This window comes from Myodes glareolus, chromosome 26 (genome assembly GCF_982192425.1).
Source record: "Myodes glareolus chromosome 26, mMyoGla1.1, whole genome shotgun sequence".
Taxonomy (NCBI): domain Eukaryota; kingdom Metazoa; phylum Chordata; class Mammalia; order Rodentia; family Cricetidae; genus Myodes; species Myodes glareolus.
Window position 1 is genome coordinate 30,640,597 of NC_142051.1, and position 24,746 is coordinate 30,665,342.

A 24,746-nucleotide genomic window follows, 5' to 3' on the forward strand; every position below is an offset into this window, starting at 1 on the left:
CGAGAGTTAGTGAAGGAAACACACACTGACCCTGAAAACTAGAGTCTAAGGACTAAAAGGGGCCAGTAAAAAAAAAAACACACGTTGACCCTGAAACCAGAGATAAATCCACTGCTTACTAACTGAACACAAAACTAACCAATCCCTGAGCAGGAAAACCAACCAATATCTGAGCACAAAATCTAAACAATCTGAACGTGTCCAAGCGCAAGGAGATTGAAATCTGAACAATCCTCTCCCCCTGAAAATCTTCTCCCCAGAAAAACTCCAACCCTAAGATGCCCTATATAATTCCCTCTGCCTGTTCAATTAGCAGCCGTCCTCCACTCTGAGGGAGGCAGCCACTCTCTTGGATTCCTCCTTCCTAAATAAATCTCTTGAAACAAGAGATTTGGTTGAAGATTTTCTTTCGCAGAATCTCTACTGGGCAGCTCCCCTGGGGGTGGGGGCAGCCCAGAAGAAGAAATGGGTACCTCTTCTGGTCTTCTGGGAAACTCCCTTGGGAGAAGAGCAGAAGTAACAACTTTTCCTAGGAACCAGAGCAGACTCCTACATTTCTCCAAGGGTTTCCCCCTTAGGAGAGTGAAGCAGAAGTAACAACTTGGATGGGATCTGAGAGTAAACAGATACCTCTGCTGGGAAAACTCCCTTAGAGAGGTAGAGCAGAGCTCAGCTATAACGGCTCTCTCTCTCTCTCTCTCTCTCTCTCTCTCTCTCTCTCTCTCTCTCTCTCTCTCTCTCTCTCTCTCGCAGGTTTGCCACATTCTGTCAGAAGACTGTCCTCCACCAGAACCCAGCTTCAGGTATAGCCTGACTTCCCGACAAGTCAGAATACCTTTTCCTCCAGAGCTGTAACACTTCAACGTTCAGCATGTGTGTGACCGTCACAGGACAGCTTGCAGGAGTTGGTTCTCACCTCTCACAGGTTGTCAGTCTCACTGACAAGTGTTTACTCCCTAAGTCATCTCATTGCCCCCGATTGGCTACTTTTACAGAAGGCTAAAGCTCAGACAAGCTTCTTTATTTGCTCCAAGTTATGCTGTGATAAACATGTGATTCAGGCCCAAACCCTAGCTGCTTCTAATATCCCACAGGGCAAATGTGCACCATTTCATCTTTAGTTTTGGTTGACCTGTAGCAGATGCTCAATATCAATGTCGATAAGCACTTGCAGGGTTGGATGGAGAGTACCCATCGATATGAAGATTTTCTTTTGCACACATGGATCAGAATCTCTACTGGGGAGCTCCTCTAGGGTTGAGGGTGGCCATGGATATGGCCATGGGTACTAGGAGAACAGCAGCAGAAGGCAGCAAATCTTGTCCTTTGCCCTCTCTGTAGGTCTTCCCACCTCCTAATTGTTTCTAGGCAGTTTCCTAAGCCTTTTCCTAATTAGGAGGTAAAAGTTACAATATGAAGAATTCTTAAGGGCCTTATTATACCCAGTACTTCTGGTAGTGTATTTCTATCTAAACAGATGTTTTCAAGTATAAAGTCTTGGGATTCTCTTGGTTTTTAATGCTTACAAAGGACTATATATTTTGAATAAGTAAAAGAGTAGAAATGTCATTATATAATTTAAATAACCTGTCTCTGGTTTACTTTTCTCCACCATTTGTATTTTAACAAAATAGTGCACTTCTGTCCAAGCTTCCCTCATGTTCTTCAGTGTTTCAGAGATTTACACATACATAATCTCGAGCTTAGTATCTTTTTTTTTAATTTGATCTACCTATCTGGAATTTATCCATCTCCAGTTGCACCTCATATTTCTCACCCAATAGTACCCAACATTCCCAGGTGTGAAATCTAATGGTAGACTAAGGAGCTATTAAGCCATGCTCTCTCTGACGGACACCACAGTTGTTTCTGCTTGTTCACCACCGCTTACAGAGCTGTAGTAAACATCCTTATATATGCATCACATCTTTTGTGCACTAGTGCTTTCATTTTTACACAATAAGTTATGGGAAGTAGAATTTCAGGATCCCAAAGTGTGCGTGCACCTTAGTGCCCATTGCCAAATTGCTTTCCAAAGAGCTGCAGCAGTTTATGACCCCATCAGCAATGAATGCAAGCATCATCTCTCTGGATTCTCACCAGGAGGTAGGTGTTTGACCATTCGTTTTTTAAATTTTGGGGGTTGAAAAGCAATATGTATCCAGGTGTGGTGGTGAATGCTTGAATACCAGTACTTGGAGGTAGAGGCAGGTGAGTTTGAGGTCAGTCTGGTCTACACAGTGAAGTCCAGGACAGCCAGAAGTACACAATGAGATCCTATCTCAAAAAAAAAAAGGAAAGAGAGAGAGAGAGAGAGAGAGAGAGAGAGAGAGAGAGAGAGAGAGAGAGAAGAAAAGGGGAAGAAGGAAAGGAGGGAAGGAAGGAAGGAAAGAAGGAAGGAAGGAAGGAAGGAGGACTGTTGGCTTGCTACTGTTTCAAATTTACTACTCCTATGAGTGAATCTCAATGGATTTCCATGTGCATTGATTAGCTGGGCTTCTTCTTTAACCTAAAGTTGTTTTCTTTTAATCCATACATTTTTTAACTAAAAATAAATACAATTTTTAAATTGAACATGTTCTTTTTATATTCGAGAGGGCTCTTTTAAATCTGAGTACAATAAAAATCCTTCTGTCAATGGAGTGCTTTTTTAGACTATCTTGCAGTGTCAATTGTACTGGTACACTTTCTTTATTCTCTACCTTTTTGGAATTTTTTTTGAGACAGAATCTCACTGTATCTTTCCAGCTGTTTTAGAACTTACTGTATAAACCAGGCTGGCCTCAGATCCACAGAGACTCACATGCCTCCTCCTGATTAAAGGAGTATACTACCGCACCCAGACATTTTTTTACTTTTTTATTGTTAAATGTGTCTCTTTCCCAAGCCCCCAGGATCTAAGTCTTGAGTGCTGAGTTGTCTTCGTCTATGAAATTGTTTTCCTAAAATTTCTTCTAATGTTCATAATGTTCTATTTCTTTCCTATAATTTCTGATTTGTTTAGTGCTTGCCTCAGTGGAGAAGTCACTAGAGCCCTATTTGATCAGCACCCTAAAATAACATACACAACTGAACCATTAAGAGAACCAAAGCAGAGAAGACTAAAGAGCGGAAGGGGCTCTCAAATCTGGAAGATGGATTGAATATGACTCACTGCAAGTTTCCCCAAGATGAACCATAATGAACATTATAAATATAAACAAACTCCCTTATTAATCCCCCCTCAACCCTATCTCGCTCCCTCCTTTCCTCTCTCTCTCCTCTTACTCAATGATCCATTTTTTTTAGTATATTTAATGTTTTTAGTAAGCCTACGAAACAGGCTTTTTTTATGATGCCATTTTCATATGCACATCGCTGAACTTTGCCCCTATTTGTTGCCTCGCTTCGGTCTGCTACCTTCCCCAATTCTCAACACTCGTTTATTTTTTAGATCCTCTCTGTGTGTGTGCATGTGTCTGTGCATGCAAATTTGTGGATGTGTATGTGTGTGAGTGAGTGTGCTTTTGTGCATTGTGTGAGTGCATATATGTATGTGTGTGTGAGTATGTAAGTACATGCATGTTTAGGTTAGTCCTAAGAAAGCTCTAGACTTATTCTGTCCTTTTACTTCAGGCTCCAGGGATCAAACAATCCCAGGTTGCCAGGCTTGCCTACCAAGTGCAGAGCCATCTTGTCAACCCCTAAAACTAATTTCTTTATATGGCACCAACCTCCAGTACTTTGTCATAACAAAAGAAAACAGACCAAACACTAAGAAATTAATACTTATTCCAAAACTATTTAAATCTAGGAAGCTAATTTAATAAATAAAAAGCCCCCAAAGTCTCTCCAAAAATGCACCAAAAATGAAATGAATAAATCATTACTCATGGGAAAATTAAAAAGAAAGAAAGAAGAAGAGATAGAGGTTGAAAACCACTCTTTTCATAAAGATGAAATACTGCTGTAATGACTCAATGTCACTGAGAAATATGAACAGGAAAAAGAAAAGTAAGAGTCCATATTTGCTGTACACAGTGCTGGGAATGGCTTACTAAAGCATTGAAAAAAATGGAAGATTTCATTCTTGCCACAGACTGCCACTTCAACAGAACACTCTGTGCACAGGACAGGGTGATAGATCTCTTCCACTTCTGTCTCCACGGGACCTTCAGGGTTAGACCTCATCTTAAAAGCACCCTGCTTTTTCTTCCTGTTTTCTGGATTCTTGTATTCTGAAACCTCCTCTCTGATGACAGAACAATTCATCACAAGCACTGCTCGGTGCCGAGAGTCTTGAAGGATTCATGTCTTTGGCAATCAAAGCGCATGACTACAGCCATGCAGACAGGGCGATTCAAAGCATCATGTCTGGAACAGGTTGCTGTTTCTGACGTTGGTGCTCACATCTCTGTGCATCAACCCAGACTTGTTCTCTGTTATCTTTCTCGGGATCATGTAGCAACTCATCATTTGTTGGAATCCTGTGATGTTTTCGTTTCTTCTTTTTCTTGGTCGCTTATGTTGCTTTGTCTTCCTCCTCAGAACTGGAATCAAACAGACCACATCCTAGTACTGTGTTGTGACTCCTCCAGCATTCCCAACTTCTGAGGAAGACCCTGCCCCATAGAGGATGACTTATCCTTTATCATTTTGATGGTATCGTTTAATTCAGCTTCCATTTCTCTTTCAAATTCATCTTCACTAGATGATTCACGTTCTCCAGTAAAATATTCCCAGATGAGTTTTCATTTTTGGTCAAGAGCTCCATGTAAAAGTTCTTCCACTTCTTTGGAACTGCTTGGAGTCAGCTCCTCATCACTCAGCTCTTCCGCCTCGCAGAGAATCACAGTCTTCCTGGAGCAGGTTCATGGCAGCCTAGGGAGACCTACGCAGTCCACGAACTTTGGGATGTCTGTATAATCGGCAGGTACCCTTCCTAAAGCCAATTATCCTTATCTAATGCTATTCTGTTGCGCTACTCTAGCCGTAGAGTTTGCTACTTAGAGAATTAGGTAAAGGATATACAAAAGCGAATCTGGCTAGTAAGTCCATGACCTTCTAGTCAACTTCGCATCAATCTCTGTTGATTCTTGTCTCATGAGATTGTGTATCCCATGTTTTGAGATTTTGAAATCTTTGGAGAATCGTTAAGCATTGATTCTGAAGAGCTGATCCTAAGGTCTGGCAAGTAAAGCTCCTGCCACACAAACATGAGGACCTAGGTTGGGATTCCCAGTATCCAAGTCAAAAAATCAAGAGTAGTGGCACCTATCTGTAGTTCCAGTGCTGAGGGGACAAAGACAGGCAGTTCCTTGGAGCCCATTGGCCAGCTGTCTAGCCCAGTTAATAAACTCTAGAATCAATGAGAGATAATGTCTCAAAAAATAGGATGGACAGTCATAGTGATAGATACCCAGTGTCAACCTCTGGCCTCAACATACATGTGCCTCCACACAAACAAACATATACATATACCTAAATGAACACACATATACACTACATATACATACAGAGAACTCAAGAGAAAGAGAAAACCATGACTTTTTGTAAAAAAATGTGTCTTTTTAAGCATTAACACCTCATAAATGTGCGAAGTTAGAATGTGAATGAAACCAAAAATTAAACATATTTAGCCTTATTTTTTTCCTTGAGCTATTGTTTAACAACCTCAAAACAACTCCAATCCCAGTTGACTTTAAAGGTGTGTGTGTGTGTGTGTGTGTGTGTGTGTGTGCATGCGTGCGTGGTGCATTTAAATACAGGACACAGAGGCTGGAAGAGGATGCCAAATAAATAGTGGGGACTGACATTGGGTCTGAGCCATTGCTTCAGCCTCCCAGCTGATTCTAATGGGATCGGCATACTCTGCCAGATTAGCCACCCCACTCTTACTCAAAGGCTGTCTGTTGTCCTTCTCATCTACTTCAATTCCTGAAGACGCAGAATCCTAGCCTGATTTTCAAAAACATTGGTACTCTATTCTCCACCCATTTTATGGTCTGGGTTACCACCGGCACAGCCATTTCCCACAGCCTGTGCAAGTTAGCCACTTTACAGAATTCCTTCCATGGGATATGCTGTCTGTGCAGAGACTGGATGCATGTCTCTTTAAGGGATTGTGTGTTGGCAGGCTTGACTATGAGAGTGAAATGTTAGCTTGACAGAATTTAAACAGAACAGAGTCCAGAAAGAAGATGAAAGAGTTTGGACATTATTTTCCTGGTAGAGCACATGGTAGAAAACAGAAATGAATCATGGGGTGTGAATTTAAATCCATTGTCTCCATTTTTTTAAAAGAGTGTGGCTGGACTAAATAATGTGCCATTTTTCAGTCTAAATGCCATCATTTGTGAAGTGAGGGAGGTCGAAGATGTTTTTAAGTGGAGAGCTGTCTTGGAAAGATGCTGATGAAAGTGGCTGGAAAAGCATCAAGAATCGCAGATTGGGGAGATCATCCCACAGGATATATTAAGAGTAAAACAGAAATTAGGCATGGTGATAAATTATGAACAACCCCAGAATTAGGGAGAATGAGGTAAGAAGAGTTCAAATCCAAGTCCATGGGCTATATAATAAGACCTGTTGAGGGATTAGACGGATGGATGGATGGATAGATAGATAGATAGATAGATAGATAGATAGATAGATAGATAGATAGATAGATAGATAGATAGATAGATGTATGGATGGATGGATGGATGGATGGATGGATGGATGGATGGATGGATGGATAGAGAGAGTAATGAGAGAGATATAGATAGAGAATGTAAACACTTTTATGAAGAAAGAATTTTCAGCATTTGATGGTCAGTTAGAGAGAAGAAAAAGGTATTAAAAACATCTTGGGAATGCCTTGACAAGGACTGGCAGTTAGTTCATGAACATCATTAACAGCCACGCATAGTTATGTGGGAAAATAAGTAAATGCAAATAAAGCAAAAACCATGCAACTTCGTGTATTTCTTCAGTCCACCTCCCCAGAACACCTCTAGAAAGATGAGCTTGAGTGAGCAGCTACTACCAGGTTTCCATTCCTCCTGAGTTAGAAGATCCTGCACTATATTCTCCAGATCTCAGTGGCAGCCACAGTGTTGTGGTCCTTTTGGAAATACAACCTGTCTCGAAATACACCACCAGTGTAACTATGTCTATCAATATATCTTTTAGATTTTTTTTTCTGATGAGAAATGCTGGTAGACAAAGGGCTCAAGCTTCAGCACTGATCTTTTTCCCAGTAAGTTTTCCTCTTTAGCTTTGCTACAGACAGTCCCGCCAACCTCCATGTGTCTTCCGGTCACGTGAGCTCAAGTCCTGAAGTCACTAAACCAGGAAGGGAGAACCATAGTGAAGGCAGACATGAAAACCCAATGTTATTGTTGGCCTCCCACAAAGTCATTGCTAAAGACACTCTGTAGCTGCATTGTCCAATATAGTGGATACACACCACACCAGGTGTCGAGCACTTCCAATGGGGCCAATCTCAACGAAGACATTTAAATGAGGAGCTGAAGTGGTTAAGAGCACTGCCTTATTCTGAAAGCGTGAGATCTGAGCTCAGATCCCCAGCATCCATGTGAAAAGTTGGGCACAGCTTTGGACATCTGTAATCCTGGCACCAGGGGATAGGGAGAAGGAAGATAGGAGGCTCAAGGGGATAGGGGGAAGATAGGAGACTCAGTGGAAGTAGCAAAAAAAAAAAAAAACCTGAGAGCTCCATGCTCATTGAGAGACTCTGTCTCAAGGAATAAGGGAGAGAAGCCATTGGGTGGAGGGGGGCATCCGATATCCTCTTCTGGCCTCCACCTCTGTACACACAGAGTTATACACACAACCCCACACACAGATGCACACTCATACCTCTGAAAACATGACATATGCGCAGAGACATGCCACAAAGTCTAAAATATGCAGTTTAAAAAATAAAGTATATTTTAAATGACTCCTTTAAAGCAACATTTTTTAAAATATTAAATTAAATTAATTTTGTTGAATTAAATCTAATTTCACACTTCTTTCTTTTTAAAAAAAAGTCTTAATACGTAAAATCAGACACGAGGCTTATATTTACAACTTACATTGTATGCATATTGAATGACACTAATACATGCTTATTTGGATGTAGAACTAATTACCAGGCTACATGCTAAAATTGTCAAAAATTTTATATCCACATAAATGATCTTTGCCTTCTATGCTCTTCTGCAATCATTTCCTGCATTCAAGAGTCTTGGAGTACAAAGAGAAACTTGATATTGTGATCTCATAAGAGGAGTCATCTCAACGCAAAAAAAAATAATTCTACTTTGGCCACACTGGGCACAGCGAGGGGGATCGTCTCTGACGATGAAGGACTGAAGTTGAGGTGAAGACAAAGTTTGCAACCCTTCGCTAGGTAAACGTAAGCAAAAAGCAAGAAAAACTTGTTTTCAAGCTCTGACCTTCATTTTCATAGTCAAAGTGTGGATAGCCATGTCTGTCCTCAGTAAGTACTGTTGAATCCTTAGCCCTGTTCATGTGTCAGCAACACCGTGGTCAACAATGATGCTTCCAGAAGCTTCTGCTCCAAGGAGGATAATGACAGGGACATGTGCAATAATAAAACAGATATACAGTCTGGGGGGGGGGGCGTCAAAGTACAAATCTACCTTCTTTATCCTGACAACTCATACTGAGGCCTCCATGTGTGCAGCTCTCCCTCACCACACCTCCGACGTGAGAGGTGTTGACCTCTGTCAGCATCCCCGACAGTGGTTCTCAGCCTTCCCGATGATGCTGCACCCCTTCAACACAATTTCTCACATTTCGGTGCCCCCCACCATAAAATTTTTTCCTTGCTACTTCATAACTGTAATTTGCTGCTTCTATGAATACCCATGAACATATCTGTGTTTTCCAATGGTCTACAGTGACCACTGGCACCTTAGGTCACTTGACACCGCCAAGAGCTCCCAGCCCACAGGTTGAGAACCACTGATCTGTGAACGGTGGCGCTGCTGTCTTCTCTTACCTCCCATCCTCTTCCCTCCTGTCTCCCCTTCTCTCACAGTCCCTCTTGGACTGTGACCTCTTCAGGGAGAGTATTTATGTTTCCTGTCTCCAGATCCTTGGCGACATACTTCAAGTGCGGAACAAATGACTCCTTTCCCCTTTCTTCAGTCAGGATCAAGGAATAAAGTCGTATGAACAAGAAAGGGCTGAAAGAGATGGCGAAGAGCCTGGAATGTAAGGGTATTGGGTCTGTTCCATCTTAAAAGAAAATTCTAAGTTCAAGGACCCAAAAGAATTTCCCAAGAAGAGAATGACAAACAGCACCATCAAATGCTGCACTAATAGAACCAAGAGCCAGATTGCAAAAGGACTGTTGGGTTCGATGGTTGTGTTACAGTTATTATTTGAAATTTGCGTCCAAATACCACAAAATAACTTTCCCAGTGACTCCTGCTGCTTTATCGGTAAAGAATCTTTGCTTGATTTTCTGTGAGTGCTACAGGAAGCGGTGAGCACCAAGGGGGGGAAACCATGAAAGTGTGTTTGTAAATATCTTTTTAGTCCCTTGATTTTAGAAAGGAAATAATTCATTTGGAATCTGTTCAATAGCTCAGGCAAAGGACTTTATCTTTGTGTAGACTCAATCCCATCCATTCAGGGAAATACGGTTCTAAAGTTCTTATCAAGCATCTACAACAATGAAAAAGGTGCGCTTATTTTACCAAATGTTAGCGACATTATTTTTAAAGTTGCCAGATGCCACCTATGACTGCATATTCTGTCAAGGCAGCAAGGAGAGATGGCAGCTGTCATGATAGTGTGAGCCTTGCAATGACCCTGGGTACTGCTAAGAAAACAGCATTAACTTCTCTTTTCCGTTATTTCCAGCAGGAGGGTGGAGCACAGTACCAAGGCTATGAGAGTCTGTATGAGTCAGGAATCCTCTCCTCTTCCTCCTAGGCTGTGTTCTGAGTGAAGGCTCCTCACCAGTCAGAGCAGCTGTGCTGATGGAGGAACAGGCCTGATTGGATAGACACCGCTTTCTAACCGAACAAAGTCATTTTAAGGTCTTGATTTGCTTCCGCGTGTGAATGTGCCCTGTAAGCTTCTTAGAGCATGAGCAAGGTTACTGCTTTTACCTTCACTCCTTTGCACACCATTTTATGCAAATTGTACAGGCAATTGAAAGATACTAAAAATTAGTTAGAGCCCTGCTCAATCTCTGAAGTTCTGGCAGTCAAAAAATTGTGATGTGATGCTATCTTGTCTGTACTCTAACAAATAAAGCTTGCCTGAGTGTTGGTGGGTGGAGCTAGCCACTAGTTAACCATAGAGTTCTGGAGGTCTGTATAGACAGACAGGAAGAGATACAGACGGGTGGAGAGAGGAATAAGAGGCAGGAGGAGACATGAGATCAGCCCTTTGTTGGCTGAGGAGTTAACAAGGTAAGAGTTGGCTGTGACTTGCTCCTTTGTCTCTCTCTTATCTTTCATCATTTAACCCGATATCTGGCTTTGGGCTTTTATTATTGAGACCAATTAGAACTCTTACAACAGTTGAATGTATTTATCTAGCTGCAGGCACTATCAGATGCTTCCATCTACTGTTGTAGCATGAATACACTATGGCCCAGTTTCCAGACTGTGGAACCCGAGACATATAGGCCAATTTCCACCTTGTCCGAAGGTCAGAGAGTTTGCAGACTGACAAGTGTAGCCCAACTCAGGAAGTGATTGCTTGGTTCTTTTGAAATTAAGATAGCTCCATGCCATCCTGACAGGAGGTCACGATATGCAAATGCACTTCTGCTCCTTCTTTTGGAACTATGATGTCACCTGGGGAAGAGGGTCTTCAGAATGCATGACCTAGAACAGCTTCGCTACCTAAACAACAGAACGCTAACGGTTTGGTGTCTCAGAGGGATGAAGCAGTTGTTTGTGTTGTCCTTTGTATTGTGATAATAAAGTCTTGTTACCTCCCTCCCCAACTGCCACCCCCGTTTATGTTGGGTATAAAAGCTGAGAAAAAATAAACGCAGGTGATTTCAGGGTTTCAGTTACTGGAACGTCCTCCTAATACTTCCTATGTCTTCTGTCCTGTTATTTTTTTATGCGTATATTCTTCATATTCTTCATATTCTTTACTACATATCTAAAATTCCCACGTAATGGTAAGAGGGGATTTTGTTGAGGCCGGTCCTCACCACCAAACCTAGCTTCTTCTTACTTTTATGAAGTTTTGCTAGATGAAAGTCGTGCTCCTTCATTTACATTGTGTCTGCAAATGGCTGCTTTCAACTAGAACCGCAGAGTTACATCATTGGCCTAGAGTCCATGTGTCCTGCAAAAAAATGTAAACCGTTCATCCTCGGATTCAGCACGATGTTGACCTTTGAGTACCAAGAGAGCATGCTGGGTAAAGCCCCCGTGGGACCTAGAAGACAACACTTCCTCTTCGTTAATGCTGAACCTACCTTCTAATTGAATGTTAGGGAAATGTAATTTCCTTTTAAGATCCTTGTCTTAAAGGATCCTCACCCAAAGAAAACTTCCAATGGAAGAGGGAGAGATTTAATACAATTTGTGCTCTTAGGCACTGGTGGACACACATAACAGTACACAGCATGGTGTGTGTATGACAGATGCTTAATAAGAATTTCAGAACTATATTTCCCTGAATGAATGGGATTGAGCCTACACAAAGATATAGACCTTTGCCTGAACCATTGAACCGATTCCAAATGAATCATTTCCTTTCTCAAAACAAGGGACTAAAAAAAATTATTTAAAAACATTCTTTCACCGTTTTTCCCCCCTTAATGCTCCTTAAAAGATCAAGTGTTTGTTATGCACATACTCTGTGCAAGGCAAATGGAATAGACACAGTTCCCAGTGTTCTTTCTGTATAATGGCTTTTCTTCCAAGATTAGTGCTCAATCCTGGAAGCCTCCTGTTAGCACAACATGTAGATAATGTACATGGCGGACAGCGCAAGGGAGCAAAGGCAACCAGGGCTTCTGCCGCGCGGGCTTCACCCAAGGAATCCTTAGCGTGGCTTGATCAAGTGTGTAGCAATTAAAGATGGACCAATGGGTTCAGATGAAAGCTAGTCATTAATGTATCATCAAGGCACACATGGAAACATGAAAACACTATGAGCCATACCACAAATCCAGAGGCAATCTTAAGCATGGTTCTGCTTAAGTGCGATGATGATTTGGTGGGGGGTCGACACCATTTGAAATACTATTGAGATGACTCACAGTGAACTTGTAAGTGTGATCCTTCATTGCCCATTGCACAAGCCTTCCCCTGGGGAAGTGAGCCATCTCATGAGCAACCCCTAATAAGTAGAAACCAAGCAATACTGTCGCTTGCCATGGGAAGGAAAAAATAATATGAGCCTGGAGCGAGGGAAAGGAAGAAGGATAATTTGCTTGCACATAAATCCTGCGAAGCGAGAAAGACGGGCATCTATTTTTGTCTCATGGCCTGGGAAACTACATTCCCCGTGTTTAAAGCCAGGAACCTTCTTACACAAATAATTGAGAAACCCCACAACGAGTGTCTGGCTAGGACACCTACTTCCTGCAAGCTGTCTTTTCAGCTAATCTTGGAAAAGGCCACGGATCACCCTGAAGCTCAGACAGAATTCCTACTTTCCACCTAAGGATTATGAAAAAAGCCCACAGCCAGCATGCGTCAGGCGGAAACCAATACAATCCTGCCATTGTTTGTATTATTTATAGCTTATTGTTTTTTTAAAAAAAATGGAAATGACTGGACTCCTTGTGGCAAACTTGAGATCTCATGTATGGCAGACTGGAACAGAATTCAAAAACAAACTCAAGATACCGTGTACTACTCAAAGGAAAGAAGTCAAACCAAAACTCCCTTCTTTTTGCTCTACTGGGTCTCTTTAATTCTTTCCCTAACCTTCACCTCAAATGATTATGGTGAAAAGTCAATAGGTTTTAAGTTCTCACTAATCCCCAATATTTCAATGCAAAAGTCCAAGGAAGCAAGAAGCTCAAATACCTGTGCTGTTCAGTTGGCCTCTGAGTTTAGTGTGATCTATGCAAAGCTAAGAAATTCACATGGAATGTTGACATGGTTAATACATAAAATACAAAATGCCTCACTGATGTCACCCTCAAGATGCCACCGGGTACAAATTGATGACTCCACCCCAGGTACTTACGCGTCAAGAGAATCAAGGCTACGTTTTTAAAGTGGGTCGAATGTTAGGTGTTTCTTTCTCAGATCTCAACTCCCGGTCCCTTTGGACTTTTTAAGGATATCTGTAGTCAGTAAAGAACACTGATAAGGGTGATAGGAAAGGGGGAGCAATGTACTCAAAGAACTCTGTGTTCACGTAGGCATTTTTTTATGGAGGGCAATTTCTTTCTTTTTTTTAAATTTCTGCAAAATTTTCAAACCCTTCAAGGTTACTGACACCGTCAGGTGAATAGCAACATGCTATTTCATTATCTGCTGTGGAATAGAAATGAGATAAAATTCTTTGGGACCTTGAAAAATGCATGTCCCAGCTGAAATGACTCTATAAAACTGTCAACTAAACAGCAGGTGTCCTTACCCTTTGCTCTGACTCCCCCACAGACCTCCTCAGAAAGAGCAAGCAGGAAATGTCCTTGCCTATTGATATTTACTCCAGTCTACCAAATGCTTATTTGCCCCAAGGGGCATTTCTGGGAACTGCAAGGGAAAATATTTCAACTATTATGGCTGTCAAACCAGATGGTTCAGGCACAGATATTAGATCTAATGACAAGATGGAAAAGGGGGGAAACGGTGACTTTGATCAAGCCAACGTTTACTACCATGAACACGGACAGGTGAAACAGGTTTTTGACTGGAATTGAATTGAACACGGAGATGGAGAAAAGTAACTTAAAAAAAATTTTTTTAAATGCATATATCTAGCTACTTTTTTCCCCTAGATAATCTCTGGTCCTTCATCTAGAGTAAATGCCTCAACGTTACAGAGACCAGGGTTCAGCAAAATGTAGGAGAAGGACTGGAAATTTCTTGGGAAACTGACCATTTTTCAAACCAGTGTGTTTGGGGATGGTGGAAGGAGTCGCAACACAGAGAAATCGACTGTTAAATGTGAAAAGATGCATCCTTGGAGTGGGCTTCTCCAAACTATGAGTGAGCATTGTGTCTCCATGTTGCCACAGCCTCCTGGTCTACCGGGTCCTGTGACCAGATCTATTAGTTCTGTTACATCTTCATCATCCTGACAATCTCGCTTTGTTCTCCCATGAGTACCCTTTACATCCCCGCTGCGCCTTTTATCTCCTAGGATGTTGCAGACGTCAATTAGCTAAGCTACCCATCACCCCTGTGTGGGTAGAAATGCCCTATTATCCTCATTTGGAAGTTGGAAGGCACAGGTTAAATGAGGTAAGGCGACTGACTAGCCACGGCAGAGGCGGAAATGATCTTGTAGCTTGGTGCCTGGCTCTCTGCCTTAACTAGCAGACTATACTGACGTCTAATTTCATATCTTTTCCCAGCGGCCTTTGTACAAAATGGGGATATCAATAATAAGGTCCATTTGATGAAGTGGTCAAAATTTCACATTGGTCCATTTGTGTTTCCAAAAGAAAAAGCAAATTTCCATTGAAAAACTCTGACATGACCTTTCAACCTAGCAACTAAAATGGACAACTTAGCAACTAAAAGTAGTTTGATTATTCTGGACCAAGTTAGTATACAAAGCCTGTTACCGGATCAGAAAACAAAAAGAAAGACAATCCCAATCCCAAGGAAAGACCACATAAAATTAATTAAAATTAACCTTTGATAATAGTAACAACAATGACCACTCACCGAGCACTTGAGTTCATACACTGAGCTGGTACCTAAGTGCGTTTTTCTTCTGTAACACTAATAATTTTCTATCTTGGAGAGAAGGGCTCGGTCCACACCTAAGAGGTGAGAGATTAAAGTGAATTGTCTGAGACCCGATTGCTAGTAAACAGGGCCTCTGCACTCAAATTCGCACATTCTCTCTCCCGAGTCCTTGCTTTCAAGTACATCACGGTAATTACTCCACTGCCGGGCTGAGAAGCCATGCTCCCGTTCTTCCACATGAGAAACTGCCTGTTACATGTCCAGCACAGTCAGCAATGGTGAGAGCGGTCTCTGTGTTGTACTTGTACCAGAGTCACTGAAGAAAAAAGCAGGAAGACGCCCCTGTTCTATCAATAACTATATGCCTTTCTCTAAAAAGATGATTTTTGTCATTGTTGTTTTTGTTTTGTTGGTTTTTTTTTTTGACTTTTCAATACAGGGCTTCACTATGCAGCCCTGAGCGTCCTAGAACTCACTCTGTACACCAGGCTGGCCTTGAACTCACATCGATCCACCTGCCTCTACCTCCCAATTACTGGGATTGAGGGTGTGTGCCACCACTGCCCAGCTAAGATGACAGTTTTAAAGGATATTATTTCTGCATTATAATTTTGAGAAGAATTTCTCCTGCCTCCCCACAAAACCAATTTCCCAGAAAGCATCAACAATACTAGACAAGTACCAGTCACTTTTATTTGATAGATTAGGGTGGTTACTTTATTGTTAATGTCTATCTGGCTAACTTTGAAATTCAAAATTATTTTTATTCCCTGGCATCAACATTATCCAATAAGACTGCCTCAAGTTTAAGTTAGAGATTCGGGGCATTTTAAGAACCCCTAAGTATCAGTCTGGACAGCCTCACTGGACAGTAACCCGGGCAACAGCATCCAATCTGTCCCAATATGGCTAAAATCAGAAGTGTGTAGTACACCATCTCTTCTCTTTCTGTCTCTCTATTCAACTGGCCTCCATATTTGCTAAATTTCATTGAGTATTAATATTGAGTTGCCACTATGTTCAGTGCATATCTGGCTCCATCTGTTTTGAGCCTTCCTCCAAGCACTTTAACATGGGACCATCTTCCTCATTTAGTAGGAGAAAACTCTGAAGAGGTATTCTTTAATTTTCCAAAGATGGCAACCCTCAAAGTGATGGTAGAAGCCATTGACTCCGAAGTCTAACTCCAGAGCCAAGCACAAAATACCCTGCTATCACATTAATAAGATATGATATTCCCTACAGTCTCTTGAAATATTAACCATACTATAGGCATTCTATAACTGGTGTCTAAAGGAAATGTGCTTTAAAAATATGAGATTCAGAGAGCCCCAGGTTTTCTTTTGTAGCAAAAGGTCATCACGCTGGGTTATGTTTGCAGTTGAGGGATGAAGGTGGCTTTACTGAAATCCCCGCAGTGTCTGGAAGAAGAGACAGGGAATTAGGTCACTGGCTAGCATCTCCAGAACAATTGTAGGCAGGAAAAAGCTGAGCTTATATTTTCAGAATTGATCCAAGCCCTTTCGAGGTGAAACTTACTTTCTGAAAGACAGACAAGAAGAATAAACGGGAGGGGATCTGATTAAATTCTATACAAGCACGAATTGCGGGTTTGTCTGTTCAGTCGATTAGCTACTAAAAGAGATGGCCTTTAAGGCACCAGGGGAGGTGTGAGCTCAGCCTCTGTCATCCTTCCTCCTGAATAGCACTGTATAGTCCTGGGGAGCAGATGAAAGCGGGCTTGCAAGACAAAGACCCAGAGATGGTTTCTTTTCTCTAACAGATGGGGAAAAAAAGAGCCAGAAGTGTAGAAATCCTTTATAGTTAAACTATTAAAACTGGTCATTTCGTTCTGCTTTATTTTTTTTAAAAAAAAAATCTTCTTTAACCTCATTCTCTAAGAGCAATCAAGCAATAAAATTTCTCCCTGGGTGAGCCTCTAACATGAAGGTGACTCACCACCCCGGTCCTCTCGCAAAGTCAGCACCAAGATCAACCACTGTCATTCATTCTTCAGGCTATTTCAGCACCGACCTATGTTTTCAGCTACGGTGTCTGCCCCCCCCCCAACTCTGAGGAATAATTCAGGGTCTGTGAAAGAAGGTAGGGAGTAAAATAAGGTAAAAGATGCCTGAGGTTGAGAGGTGAGGCATGGTCACCCCTGCCCAGGTCCTGTGAGCTTCTAGAATCCTGCAGCTCAGCATGGAGATACCCGGAACTGCAAGAAATGACAAAGGATCAGAGAAACAAAACTGGGAGCAACTGTGGGAAGAGAGCGAGAGAGGAAAACTAGAAACAGAATCCTTGCAAAAGAGTAAAAAGATGCAGAGAGGAAGATAAAGGAAAGAGAAACAAGAGACTTTAGAAAACAGTTCCTTGTGCCAACAATTTATCCAGGCATTTAGTCCCCCAAATAATAGAGTAAATGTCCTACACATTGGGGTTCAAAGATACATGGGACTTACCCCAAACGGAAAGAATTCACACTTTACATGAGGACAAAATATAAATACATTGCACTTAGCCGTAACTGATGCAATTGTTGTTACTGTCGGTCATATCTAGTTCTTTTCATCCTGCGGTGACCTGGATCCCACAAAAAGCCCCTCTATTCACTGCTGTTCCCACTTCCTGTGCCCTCGCTCTTTACCATTGCACAGCTGGTAACTTCTGATGATCCAAGCCTCATCTGCCACCAGCTTAGATGGAGCACCATATTGATTAGTTCAGTGCATCTTCTCCAATGGTCATTTTGAATATCTGACCTTAAGTTACTATTTTTTTTTCTTTGTAAGGTTGAAGTCTACCATCTTCCATTCGGATGCTTTGAGGAAAAGGCTCCATTAAAGCCGTTGGTGACATCATAAATATTTATTAACTACTCAACTTACAGGTTCTTGTATGCTATAAAAGAGGTATACATACGTGCCACAGCAAGAAAGCTGTCTCAGAAGAGGTGATTTTGTGTTGTTGTTGTTGTTGTTGTTTTTGAGACAGGGTTTCTCTGTGCAGCAGTCTTAAGAGGTGAATATTGAATATCTATGGCTGAACAGGTTTTCATTTCAACGTCAGGTGAGGGAATGCCAGAGCCTTCTAGATTACAAGTGCCTGAAATGACAGTCAAAACAACAAACAAACAAACATGCTCCCTCATCCTGAGACAGTATTCCACTCAGGATATCTGGAGTACAAACAAAACAAGAAAACTGAGCAACCACAGCAGAGTGACTTAAAGCTCTGCCTTGCAGTCTAGGACTTTGGGGGTAGGTTTCGGTTCTTTCATACATTGTGAGGTAACTTTAGGCCAGCCACCAGGGCTTTCCACACTCCGGTGTCCTCGTCCATCCACATGCGTGCCTCATGGAATTCTCAGGACGGTTACTTCTATCAGCATACACCAATTCCTTAGAAGCGTTTGGATACTCAAAGTATACGTCAGTGTTGGCAGGTGATGAGGAGGAAAAGTGGCAGTTTGTTTTTATTTTAAATCCTGTGGAGCCTAAGCTGTTTGATCTGTCTAGGCCTTCATGCAAAAGGTACTATGAGTATTGCCTTTTTCTGATGAAGGAATTGAGAGCGAGGTTACAAACTTTCAACATGATGCTATGCTATCTCCTTAAATATCTACTCCTCAGGACTTTTCTTGAGGAAAAGAAATAAAGTACTAAATTAATGACTTACTCTGGAGCCTGGAGGTATTGATCACTCAATAATGGTGAATATTCATTTTTTTAAATTTCAGAATAATAGGGCTATAATTAGGATAGATCAATATTTAGAAAACCCAGTTTCTGCAGATTTTCTGGCAGACTCAGAAGACCCTGGAGAAGACAGTTAGCCAGCGCATCAGCAATCGGCTGGTTGAATTACTGCTGACCAGCCAGGTGAAAGGTGAAACTGCCTCATTCGCTTGACCTTGATGTCTGATGGGAGTTCCAGGGGCCTCCTGCGCATCAATCATTGCCCAGCTGTACTTCTCAACTAATTAATTTTAAAATGATCTAAGTCAATTAATTATGAAGCAACGGTTTGTCACCTCCAGCTGCCAGTGTATCTAAATTACAAACTGCGGCTAATTAGTTCGCCCAGTCTATTTCTTTCCTCAAAACACATTGTGTACTAACTCGTGAAGTACAACTCACATCTTTGTCTATGAAGAATCACGAACCTAGCTCTTCTACGGGTGTTCAGCATTTAAAGATCAGGCAGAAGGAAAGACAGCTCTTTTAACACACACAAGCAGGTTTACAAACAAGCAAGACAACTTGGCCAGACTTCCCCCATAGAATGCGATGAATGCCTTTTTCAATCCATGTAAAGCCAGCTAACATCCCAGTGTTGTGAGACTGTTAAGAGACCCCTGACCTTGTGGAAAGCAGGAGCAAAACTGATTTACAGGGGTGGACTCCACTTATTCCACACAAAGAGTTAAGCAGCCTGAACACACATGTCTTTTGTTTAACAAAGGAGCTGTTATTTTTTTTTCTTTGTCTCATCCTTCCTTCCTATTTGTCTTAAGAGAAAAGGTGTCCCTCTTCTCCAAGGCTAAAAGCTCCATCAAAGCTCGTAATCTTATCCACTCCTACTTGCCCCAAGACTCGGCTGCACAAACAACTCCCTGTTTTCTTTTGTATTATCAAGTGCGGCCTATCTTGGCCTTTCTCAGTCTCCAAACACTCCGGTATCCTCCTGCTGACAACCCACTCCCTGAACCTGGCAAGGCCTGGGCTGCTATTCAAAGGGCTGTGTTAGCCTTTCTGCCTCTTCACGTGGAGGGGAGGGCTCAAGCTTTGTGTCCATTCTTTATCGCTACAAAACCTTGCTTAGAAGATAAACTGCTTACCCTCCGAGGGAATTTAGCACTTGGCTCATAATCGGTCCTTTGCACAGTAAGTACGTACTAGCGGTTGTGGCTCTTGTTGTCTGAAAGCAGGGGTGCAGCAAAGACCTTGAGGGCGAAGTCTCCCAAATCAGCTGCTGTGGGATGCTCAGTCCTGCTTCTGCTACTTTCTTGTGTAGATGCGGACAGTCTACTTCATTCTTTGGAAAGTTTGACTTCTTAATTGCAGATGGGAATCAGATCATATGTTGATGAAAGAAATTAAGGCGGTTGAACAAGAAGGAGCTTCGTACTATGCCATATTGTGACGTTTGCCAAGTCCAGTGCATAGTGATTATTCAGATGGTTTTCTTTATTACAGTTTTGACCTTCTTTTAATATGATCCTTTTTGTGTGTGGTTCTGGTGATGAAATCAAATATTCTTTTGTTGCTGCACAGAATAACACCACAAATAGACATTTCTAATTTGTTCTTCTTCCTTCTAATAAGCAGAATGACTTTCCTTACCCCGCCCATTCCGGGGTTGTAGGCCCTAAGCCTGATTTGGTAAGTCAAATGTGGTTGGGGGTCTGATCAGTTACATGGTGAGTCTTTATCTTTTCTCCAAGCACGTGTCACATAACTCACACCCAAGCTCTGAACCATCTTCTCAGGTCATGTGACCCGGCATCTTTAAGCTTCATAATCCCACTTCTTTGTCTCCTTGCTCAGGTCACTTAAGGGGTTTATGACATCTTTAACCATTGGAAGGAATTCCAGAAACTTTGCAAGAAAGGTGTCAATCTTCTACTTAAGAAGATGAGACTTAGGAGGAAGCGTTTTGGAATCTTGCTTGGGAGGCCAAGCATGCCTGAAATTTGAAATCTTTCTGCTTCAGCCCTTGAGTGTCAATATTAAAGGTGTCTTCCTCTGAACCCCATTGAAAAAGGTCCTTGACCCGTGTTGCTGCCTTGTCAGTCTTGGGAGGAACTCTGCGCACAGAGAGAAGCCCAGCTAAACTACTGCATTGGATATGGTCTGCCCTCCAAATCCAGCCAGGACTGACGCCAGCCATATTTGTGTGCCCTTCGGTCATTCATCAATGAATTTATCTTTGATTGGAGGTGATTTCTATTTTTGTGTCATATTTTAGCACAACTACTTGGTGGGGGAACTCTTATTTATTTGTTCGTTTACTTATTTACTTATTTATGTTGCGTTGAGCGTCAGACATGGACCTCATCCATTCTCAACACGTTTGTGGTCTACCTTTGAGTTAAACCTGCATTTTAGATATCTTATTCTTGGGCCGTAGGAGAGTTTGGTAGACACTCCATAGGTAACTATTACATGTAGGTGACACCACTCCACTCATGTTGATAGACAGATCCACTTTGCACCCACAGCTCATAATCTCCTTCACCTTTTGGGTACAGTGGGATGCAGATGCTATTCTGAAATGGTGATGCCTAGAACTGGAAAAGGCATCCCTTCATAAATTCACAATCCACCGGGAACTCAGACTTCCGTTATTGCCACTGTGGCCTGGGAAGGGTGGCTGGTCTTGCATTTGGAACGCCACGTCTCCCAGCTGCTATAGAAGGCAACGGCACCTTGTTTAACGCAGCGCTCAACTGAACACACTAGATGACAGTGGTGATAATTTTTAAATAAAATAATACCTTCCACGACAGTGGAGCATCTCATGTTCCTGGTTTCTCCATCACTCCTTCGTGACATATTTGTAATCTTTCAGGGCTGCTCATTTTTCCAAAGACCACCTTTACCCAAATTTATGAGGAGAAACTAGAAGTACGAAGACAGTGTGACATGTTCTTCCAAGCAACTTCCAAAGTTCAGAGGTGTGGAAATTGTGAGACACCTATAAGATAGGTCTAGCTCTATAGCTGAAAACTTTAACTAAATAATCCCGTGACTATCAAATGTGTTCCCCCATACCCTCCAGTAGATGTAGGAATGAAGTAGAAAGAGCGTAGATACATGAATGAGTAACCAAAAAAAAATATTTTAAGAAAATATGTATTTGGACGGAAATGATGGGGCTAGCTAGAGGGAACTGGGGGCGAAATGGATGATAAAAGCAACCAACGTGCTTTGTGTCTGTGAGGAGTGGGCATTCAAACTGTGTGTAAAAATGTTATTTTGATACAGATGGCAACAGAAATAAACTCCGAGAAACGGGGGGAGGGGGGAACTGCACGCCATCAAAAGCCCTGCAGGCATATTTGTTTCTTCTGATGCCTCGCAGCACATGAATATAACAAAGAGAAACTGGAGCCAGTTCTGAAATCATGGCAACCAGCAGAACCGCCATGGAAGGCACTTCTGTTGGCACCGTCGTGGGGTCTGAGAGGTCTCTCATTAAGGAAGGGACCTGCTACAGCACAATCAGCCAGCTCCGTGGAGTGAGAAGGTTGTTACCTCTTCAAATTGCCTTCTGCAGCTGCAGGTCCTCAGAGCCCGAGCTGGCCACGGCCCCTCCTTTTGTTTGGGAAAGCTGGCACTGTTTTACTGTTTTTGGAAAATTTGCCCTCCATTAGCTCTGCCATGCTGGGACATAGAGTGAGGGAGAAGAAAAAAAAACCGTTTAATTTGAGGATTCATTAGGCAGCTGTTATGACTTATCGGCTGCATTGGATGCTGGACATTTGCTGATCTGCTAAGCTGGTATATGAAGTAGCATATCCTGGCCAGAATGGGCTGTTTTTGTTTCTCTCTGAGGTCAAATGATCAAGATACAGGCATTCTGCTAGTAAATACACTAATATATTTTCCCTCTTCTTAGAAAGGGATTCATCCTAGCAATAAATATTATTAAGCCTTTCCTCGGCGAACACAACACACCACACAGCTACAATGTCACGGAGAAAACTCTGCTGTGAGAATCTCTATTGTCTCAAGAATGTGTGAAAGAAAGCTAGAACCTGGTGCCTTTAAATATGTGTGTGTGTGTGTGTGTGTGTGTATACATATATATTGGTTTGATTTATAATTCAAATGCATATATTCTTTCTCTTTATTTCCAAGATTTAAGCACAGACAGTCTTCTTTCTAAACTACGCAGCTTACAATAGTGTATCCGATCTGCCTGCCGAGTGGAAAGTTAAAAATGAGCAAAAATAATGACTTGTGAGAAGTGTAGAACCCAACATCTCTTCACTACTCCATCATGGCTGTGTTTAGCGATGAATCCCCACCACTTCATCAGGACCAAACTGGCCTCCAAGCCCTACCACTGCTGATGAGTAAGGGAATTAATTCCTCAGCCAAAAGCTACACACGCGCGCGCACACACACACCACATTGTTGTTCTGTACCTACTCAGAAATGTTCTGCACCTTCTTCTCTGAGTCCTGAAAAATCAAGGGACACTTTTTTACTCATCAATTTTTTATTATTAAAAAATGTTATCTTAAAAATCTCTCCTGATTTTTAGACGTATGGCCACAATATCTTCATGTCACATACAGAGCCCCAAGTGTCAGCTTTCTGCAATTCAAGAAAGTAAATGAATTCATGAAAAGACAAAATTAGACAGGTTCCCAGGTAAGGCTGAATACTACCCAAGTCAGAAATGATTATGTCCACTAAACATAGCAAAATAAGGTCTTGACCAGGGTAGAAGAATTTTCCACATTGGTGAACTGGCGTGAACTACAAGCTGAAAAAAAGATCCCTCCTCTGTTTGGTTCCTGTCTCCAAGGTTCACTCTCGGCCACACTTAGTCTCTGAAGACAGAGAGCTGAGTATCATTTGTTCTTGAGGATTGTTTTGTCTTCCTTTATTGAAATTCAATGGGGGGTAAAAATAACCACTGTCCATTCTCCCCGGCCTGCTAGCTCTACCTGGGCTGAGGTAGTGGAAGAGAACAGGAAAGGCTGGTGACGATGTTGAATAGAAGAAAGCCCTTTTGGAATGTGTTTGCATGACTCATAAAGCACACTTATTCTTAGCTTTCCTGTCAGCAGAGATGAAGCTCTTTGTCCACTAATACAAGCTTCCTAAAAGGGAAACCCAAGGCCCATTCAAAGCTGTAGTCCAATAATAGGGCTCTCACTGCAGTACCTGACCTAAACCCCTGGAATTACACTGTGTCATTCTTTACAAGCCTAGAACTCATGGCAAAATATTACTTCTGTGGTATTTTAATTTATTAAGGTAGAAGCATTTGTTGTTTTTTTTAAAAAAAATGAAACCTCTCAATGCATTAGTAGCTACTTTAATTTATATATAAGAATCATCCATTTGGCTATACCCACATATTATTATTTAAAATGCTGTGCCATATAGAAAACATAGCACCATTTCTGATCACCTTTGTGGACTCACACTTCAATCCCACACTGATTATCTCCTGGATAAACCTTTCTCGGTTCCCCAGCACCAACAAGCCAGTAAAATACTGCAACTATTTACTATAGGATCCCTCTGCACTCGATAGACTAAACAACAGAAAATACTAGAAATTTTTTTTAAGACTTAAAGATAAATCTATGGCCATACCACCCTGAACCTGTCCAATTTCATCTGATCTTGGAAGCTAAGCAGGGTCAGGCTTCGTTAGTACTTGGATGGGAGACTTAAAGACACTAAAGAATTAAAACATCCTCTGACTGAGGAGATGATTCCGTGGGCAAAGGTTTTTACGGAGCAAGTATGATAATGATATGGGCTTGAGTGTCTTAGGACCCGCATGACAATCCATGGCTGTACATGCTGTTTAGAACCCCACCTCTCAGGGGAGGCAGAGTCCAGAGGATCCTAGGAGCTTGCTGGCCAGCCAGCCTAATCAAAAGGACAAGTTTCAGGTTCAGTGAGAGACCTTCATACAAGGATACTGAAAGCAATAGATCAAGATGCCTATAATAGATCAAGATGTTCTATTCTGACCTTCTCATGGGTGCAAATGGACAACATGTGCCTACATAAATAAATACATGCACAGCATACAAAACACACAAGCACACACACATCCATGCATTCACGCACACACACATGCACTCCTCTCCCCTAAACGTATCCTCTTTAATCTTCCTCACCTCGTAGGTCTCTG

At 41.9% G+C, this 24,746-nt stretch overlaps 1 long non-coding RNA gene and 1 pseudogene across 1 annotated transcript; both read right to left on the bottom strand.

Moving 5' to 3' along the window:
• Positions 1-3,927: 3,927 nt before the first annotated feature.
• Positions 3,928-4,854, bottom strand: LOC146889779 (E2F-associated phosphoprotein pseudogene; annotated as a pseudogene).
• Positions 4,855-13,142: 8,288 nt separating this feature from the next.
• Positions 13,143-17,954, bottom strand: LOC146889778 (uncharacterized). The gene is made up of 3 exons (XR_014999690.2): positions 17,778-17,954; positions 14,829-14,926; positions 13,143-13,273 (listed from the first exon to the last, which is right to left on the bottom strand). It is a non-coding gene; the product is annotated as an uncharacterized LOC146889778 (long non-coding RNA).
• Between the last annotated feature and the right edge of the window lie 6,792 nt (positions 17,955-24,746).